The sequence below is a fragment of the Pseudophryne corroboree genome, chromosome 11, assembly GCF_028390025.1.
Source record: "Pseudophryne corroboree isolate aPseCor3 chromosome 11, aPseCor3.hap2, whole genome shotgun sequence".
Classification (NCBI taxonomy): Eukaryota; Metazoa; Chordata; class Amphibia; order Anura; family Myobatrachidae; genus Pseudophryne; species Pseudophryne corroboree.
Genome location: NC_086454.1, coordinates 287890499 through 287898115, shown reverse-complemented (window position 1 = coordinate 287898115; position 7617 = coordinate 287890499). Strand labels below are relative to the sequence as shown.

Below are 7617 nucleotides of genomic sequence, written 5' to 3'. Positions count from 1 at the left end.
AGAGTGAGATCTATTTCCCTTCTGTTGAGTCTAAGTAGCTGGTGATATAGGTCAGTCGGAGTCTCAGCTGGTAGTGTGTCAAATTCTAATTGGTTAAATAACACTTTTTCCGCATCATCGTCAGTGAGGGAAATCACACCATGCTCGGCCTGTGCAAGTAAATTGTCATCGAGGAACCCAAGTTGGCTCTGTGCCATACCGTAGAGTTTTGAGACCGAGTTGACCTATAATGGATATAAATACTTACCGCACCTGGTATTCCACGTGGTCTCCCTATCGTGTACTAGCCAGGCCCAGCACTGATTGGCTTCCAAGTTCGGATGGTATCGGGCTTGACCAGTGTGGTATGACGGTAAATGTATCCTGGTAAATAAAGACCGTACCTCTAGACATATATACCTTTGCACATGATTACATGTATGTTACCCAAATAGTCCGGTGGCGTCGCACACTTGGCTACATTCACAACGCCCTGGTTGTTTTAAATGTATAGGCTGCACCACATGCAGAGGCATGCTCACAGGACCATCCTTCCCACATCCTCACTCTGGACGACTGATAACAATCAACTATAGACTACATTGTCTGATGGATCACCTTATTTACATCTTAACCTGCCCGTGCGGACTCTACTATGTGGGGATGACCTCAAGGAGATTCAGAGACAGAATGGCTAATCATAGAACTTCAATCCATCAAGCCATTGTCACTGGCACAGCAACACTACCAGTGGCACGACATTTTCTAACATCACGTCACCAGGTATCGGACTTAAGATCGAAACTCATAGACTGGATACCCCCACCACCCAGAGGGGGAGACCGTATCCTCCTACTTAGAAAAAAGGAAAGTTCGTGGATCCACAGACTGGACACTATTGCCCCCAGGGGCATGAATGAGAACAATCCCCTGTCGATCTTTTTGAAATAATTTTTTCGTAATTACCTTTTTTGTAATAACTTCTTTCTGATATTTTTGTAACAAGTTTATACCCTGCACTATATGTATTTGTATTTATATTTATATATACACATGTATTCATTTTCTGATTTGTGTTTGATCATGACACCATTGCGTAATAATATTTTTATTGCATCTATATGCGGTATGTCTACCTTAAGTTAACCTCACAGGCCTCATATATACCTTTTCTTTTTTCGGACCTACCTTGTACCTATGTACCTTTTCATTGTTTACTATTTGCTATATGTTACCACCTGGGTTACACACGGGTGGCGATACGTGGAACGCACGGTGAATAAATACGTGCGCTCCACTACATATCACACACTTAACCACCACTGTCCCAGTTTTATACACTTCATGTTTTGAACATGAAGTGGCGCATGTACTACATAGGTTATGAGCATGGTACTTATTTCACTATTAACTCCGCCTACTTGTATTGTCACTGTGAATTTTCCCCATTAGCCGTACTGGACCCGTGACCCACTTCCGGTTATTACCGGAAGTGATGTGTGCGGTCCATGGTCCGGCAGTATCCGTGTCCGGCCATTACTAAATACCCAGGCTTAGTAGGACGAATCCTAATCCCATCAATAGCTCCTTCAACACACCACTGACAGACTACATTCCCCGCTAGCCGGACTGGTCCCGTGACTCACTTCCGGTTAAAACCGGAAGTGACGTTTGCGGTTCACATTCCGGAAATAGCGGCGCCCGGTGATACCTTAGCGGCGCCCGGCTCAATTAGCGTCATATCACTCGTTCTCTTCTCTATATTTATACAATACAAGTCCCCCCCTATTAGCCCTAACCACTATTTTTGTTATATGTGTATAAATACACTCTGGCCTTATGTCTGCCACATAGAACCGGAAATGGGGTTAATGCGGTTCACCATGCGTTCCAGCACGCCCCCTCACACCCCCTGGGCGGGAACAGCGTTTTTCATATGGTATATAACAGGGGCCTGTGAGGCACATCCGGTGCTCCAGTTTCCCTGCTCATTTTGACTTCAATTGATATGGTGTCTCTATGCTGTGTATGCTGTATACCTTGAGGAAGGTCCCGGTGTGGACCGAAACGTTGGATTTTCCACTGGAAAACTGTGAGACAAAACTTTGCAATAAATACTCTTTTTTGACTTTTTTGAAATACCTAACTGGAGTGTGCTGTCTTTTCCACATAGTGGGAATACTGTATGTTTATATATAGATATATATATATAATATATGTGTGTGTGTATATATATATATATATATATATATATATATAAATAAAAGTACCCAGCACATCCATATAATGCAAAAGTAGACAAAAAGCTATAGATGATCATAAAGTGCAGTTACAGCATAATTGGCAATGATTACAGCTACAGCAGCATATACTCATCATGTTGAAAATAGATGAAGCAGCCTCATCTTAAACTGATAGTCTATACAGATAGATATTCTTTGTTTATTTCATTTTAACTTATTACCAAAAAAACAAAACAAAAACGCTTCTGGCTTACTTTCCCCTCTGCTTTGAGCCATGTACTTGGCTGCATACTGCCTCCCTTCCCGAGCCGGCTCCTTGCTGCAGGTTGTGCGGCCACTGACTGAGAGCCGTCACAGACTTTCATTCATTCAAAGGCCGCCGGAAGCCCAGCACAGCAGTGTGGCGCCGCCAGTATGACGGCTTTTAGTGGCCGCTGCTGCGGCGCCGCGGATCGGTGATTAATCAACGATCTGATCTCTGGCGTGTGACGGGGGCCCTTTCAGGTAGGGGGGCCCAGGGATACGTGCCACCTCCTTAATCCAGCTCTGCACACACAGCATAGGAGCTGGCGGTATGCAGCATGGGCTGGGAGCGTGGTGCAGGCTGCCGGCGCCCCCCACGCTGTGGCGCCTTACTCTTTTGCGTAGCCGCGTAACGGGCGGGCCGGCGCTGCCCCTAGACTACCTCCTCTCCCCCCTACTCCACTCCCTCTCCCCCACTGCCTGCTCCCACCTTGCTCACCTCTTCAACCTATCACTCTCTACCGACATCTTTCCCTAGCCATTCAAACATGCTTTTGTTTCACCTATTCTTAAAAAATTACCATGACCCTTCCTCACTCGTTAGCTACCAACCCATCTCTCTTCTCCCATTCACCTCTGAACTATTTGAGCAGCTGATATACAGCTGTCTCACCAGCTACTTCCCTGACAACTACCAATTCCATCCTTGTTCCTCTTCAATCTGGATTTCACCCCCTCCACTCCACTGAAACTGCCCTGGTCAAAGTCACCAATGACCTGATTTTTGCCAAACCCAGGGGTCACTTCTTTCTGCTCATCTTCCTGGACCTATGTGCTGCCTTCGACACTGTGGATCATCCTCTCCTCCTTCGCAATCTCCAGACCACTGGCCTATCCAGCACTGTCCTTGCTTGGTTCACCTCTTACCTCACTAACAACTCATTCTTGGTGTCTGCCTCTGGCTCCACCTCACCCCCTTCCATCCACCCTATTGGTGTCCCCCAAGGGTCTGTCTTTGGCCCCCTTCTTTTCTCACTGTACACCTCTTCCCTGGGTGAGCTCATAAGTTCCTTCGGCCTTCAATGTCGATGATACTATGTCCTGTCTCGGGTATCCAGCTGCCTCTCATCCAGAATGTCTGAGCGTTCTGTGACGCTCATCATGGACAATCATCTTTCTCCCATCAAGAGTCTCCATTCCCCCCCCCCCCCATATCTCTATCATAGTTGATAACACCATCATCGCCCCGATACATCAACTCTGCTGCCTGGGCGCCACATTTGGCTCCTCCCTCCCCCCAATTCACGTCTAATTTCTGTCTCAATCCTGTCGGCTCCAGCTATACAACATCACTTACATCAGGCCGTTCTACTCGCAGAGTGTGACTAAACTTATTATCCACTCACTCGTCATCCCACGGCTTGGCTATTACAACATTCTCCTCACTGGCCTCCATGCTCCCATTTTACTCCACTCCAATCTGGTCCCAACTCTGCAGCTAGACTTATCTTCCTCTCTTGCCACTCCACATCTGCCACTCCCCTTCGACAAAACCTGCCCTGGCTCCCCTTCCCCTACAGAATTCTCTTCAAATTCCTCACCCTCACAAACAAGGCCCTCTCCAATTCCACTCCTCCATACATCTCTAACCTTATCTCATTACATACTCCCTCCCACACTCTCCAGTTGGCCAATGACAATTGCCTCTCTTCTACCCTGGTTACTGCAACCCATGTGTAAATCCAAGATTTTTACCGTATTGCCCCCCTTCACTGGAATGAGTTCCCTCGCTCTGTTAGTTAAACTCTCCCCGACCTTGCAAAGCTTCAAACAGGCACTGAAAACCCACCTGTTTATCAAAGCGTACCCTTCTACCGTATATACCTAGTCTCAAGGCCACTCTACCAACCCCTTGCCTCATGCCTTGGCCATCTCTGCCATGCTTAGTTCCTGCCATCAGGCCACCTTCCACTTGCTCACACCTCATGTCACCTGTCTGTCTGGGTGGTCTTCTGTATGCCGGCGGTCGGGCTCCCGGCGCTCAGTATACCGGCGCCGGGAGCCCGACAGCAGGCATACCGACACTTATTTTCCCTCGTGGGGGTCCACGACCCCCATAGAGGGAGAATAAAATAGTGTGGCGCGCGTAGCGCGCCACCGTGCCCGTAGCGTGGCGAGCGCAGCGAGCCCGCAAGGGGCTCATTTGCGCTCGCCACGCTGTCGGTAAGCCGGCGGTCGGGCTCCCGGCGCCGGGATGCTGGTCGCCGGGAGCCCGACCGCCGGCCAGCCGTAGTGAACCCGTCTGTCTCCCTCTACCCCTAGATTGTAAGCTGCTTGGAGCAGGGGCCACTTCCCTCCTGTTCTCACTGCACTCTTCTCTTGCACTTCAATTACAGTTCTCTCCTACTCAACGACTGTCCATACCTGCATCACCTCTCTTAACTGTTTATCTTTTCCAACAACTGCACACCCCTAGTAGTACGCCGATTACTCCATTGATTCCTTACATCTCAGCTGTATTGTGTACTGAGAATTGTATGGCTAATTGTTACCTGTTCTCTGTTTTAGTTTTTCAGTTTACTGTAGTGTTAAGTTCTGTGTACCCTGTATTGTTCTAATGTGTGCCGTATGTAGGGCACTGCAAAACACTAGTGGCGCTTTATAAATAAAATGTAATAATAATATTATAGCAGTGCTTTAGTTTACCTTATGGGTGGGATGCAGCAAAGCTAAAACTACGGCCAAACCTCTGAACATGCAATGTACGGAGGTTTCGCCGCTTTTCTCGTAAGCACCAAGCTCTGTATGTAAATGTGATACATTCCGGAGCCTGGTCATGGTGGGCAATGCCATCGTTACCCCTTAGAAGCCTATGAGCTTCTTTTCATGTTTGCCCCTGAGAGGCATCCAATTAGATCCTTCCCAGCACTCCCCATGGAGCGTGCATGTACAGAAGGACTCCCGGGTCCTAAACCCATGCAATGCACTGCCAGTCTACAGAACACTTATCAGACTTACAATATTTCACTGTCTGCACTGCTTCCCGGGATCATGGAGGGACTGCTTACTGGAGCTTGTCACCGGTCAAGTATTACTGAATCACAACTTAGAACTAGTACATCAATATATGATGCAATATATAGTAACATATAGTTATAGTTACCAATCTGCACACTCTGGGGTTAATTCAGACCTGATCGCTAGGCTGCGTTTTCTCACAGCCTGCTATCAGGTCCGAAATACACATACGCATGCACTGCAATGCGCAGACGCGTTCGACGACTGCACCGGGAATTGATGCATAGCGACGGGATGGTGCGAAAAAAGCGATCGCATGGGCGATCGCAAGGAGATTGACAGGAAGGGGGCGTTTGTGGGTGGCAACTGACCGTTTCCAGGGAGTGTCTGGAAAAACGCAGGTGTGTCCAAGTGTTTGCAGGGCGGGTGCCTGACGTCAATTCCGGTCCTGAACAGCCTGATGTGATTGCAGCGGCCTGGGCTGTGCAGAGACTGCACAAAATCAGTTTGTGAGCTCTGCTAAACATGCGTTCGCACACTTGCACAGCTAAAAAACACTCCCCCTGTAGGCGGCGACTATCTGATCGCAGGGCTGCAAAAATCGTTGCCCAGCGATCAGTTCTGAATTACCCCCTCTGTTCTACATGAATAGACCCCAAAGAGGGGAAGAATGGAGATATGCAAGAGGAAGAACCCCAGCACCCCCTTAGTTTATGCAGTCAGTCAACATTCACAATGTTGACTGATAAAACATTGGCTTGCTTGCCCTAAATATATTGCGATACTGGACGCCTTTTGGCATCTTGTCTGTGAGTATCCCCCTGGTACAGGTCTTTTGGGACAGAGGGTAAACGTATTATACCTGGGTATAATGCTTCCTGCTTCACCTCTTTATCGGGGCAGAGCAGGATGCCGACAATTATAACCCCTGGTGCAGGCACCATACTGATGTATAATTGGCATGCCACCACTCTCCTGCACCCTGACCTGCCCTACGTCCTTGCGTACCTGGGCATCACTCCCTGGCTCTGTGCCCCCTTCTTCTCCCACATAATTAAAGTACATCTACCAAGCCACCCTGACACAATTCACACAATTCAACCTAGATGTAATTTGACAGGTGAATTTCATGCCCACATCTTGCTGTAACCTAATAGCTATAACATATCCCAACACAGCAGCAACAACCCCTGCTCCTGTGATATCAGTGTACAGGGGAGTGCTAGAAGACTATGCAGCCAAACTGACAGTTTAATTGGATTTACAATGTATGAGCATGAGCTTCCCATTTATCATAGAGCTCAAACAATAGCCCTCAAATCAATGGGGGACATGAGGAGACGTTCCTTCCGTCACGTGAGGCCAGAGCTGTACAATACTCTCACAGTCAGGCTCTAAAAGCATCATCTCCCTAGGGACCTTCACTAGCAAAAGCTGGGATAGAGCTCTCTGCGACTAGCACCAGCCGGGAACTACTCATGCTGCTTTCTCCCTGGCAGACATACCCTTAATGAAAGTGGGGGAGCTCAGGACTGACCTTTTAAGCCCTTGCACCAATTAAGCACCTGCCTGTCTTTACTGCCATCTGTATACAAATTATTAGGAAGATACCAGGAGGGTTATGTATAAGGCAGCAGTAATATCGCCAGGACACTGCTACCTAATTTAATTGCTTGATTTGCTGTTTTCAATTGAGCTTTTTTCTTATTAATTAAACAGAAGTGCAAAGCTATATAAATAGTAACAAGTTCAGTGTGTGATTAGATTGCAAGGCCCGCGTAGTATCAGTTAATTTTATCTTTTTATTATACGTAAAGTAAATGTCCTCCTCTTACATATGATGCAGTACTGTGTAAATGGTTGGCACTTTATAAATACATCATCATCATAATAATAATAATAATACTAGTAATAATAACAAATGTAATTATTATCGATTTTTGCCAATTTCTTTAAATCACCAGCTGAGTTCGCTACCTCCATCTGTCCGTCATTACATTAACAAGTCACACCCACTTTTTTCACATGGTTATTGTGGTTGTGTTCTGTAATTGGGTGTGCCCCCTGGGTGATAATTGCACTCTGCGCCAGTGTTAATGAGAGTACATAGCAAGGGAGGTGCAATACTTTTACA

At 47.1% G+C, this 7617-nt stretch overlaps 1 pseudogene; it reads right to left on the bottom strand.

The window, feature by feature from the left end:
* Positions 1 to 240: 240 nt before the first annotated feature.
* On the bottom strand, positions 241 to 358 carry LOC134971474 (5S ribosomal RNA; annotated as a pseudogene).
* Positions 359 to 7617: the final 7259 nt, after the last annotated feature.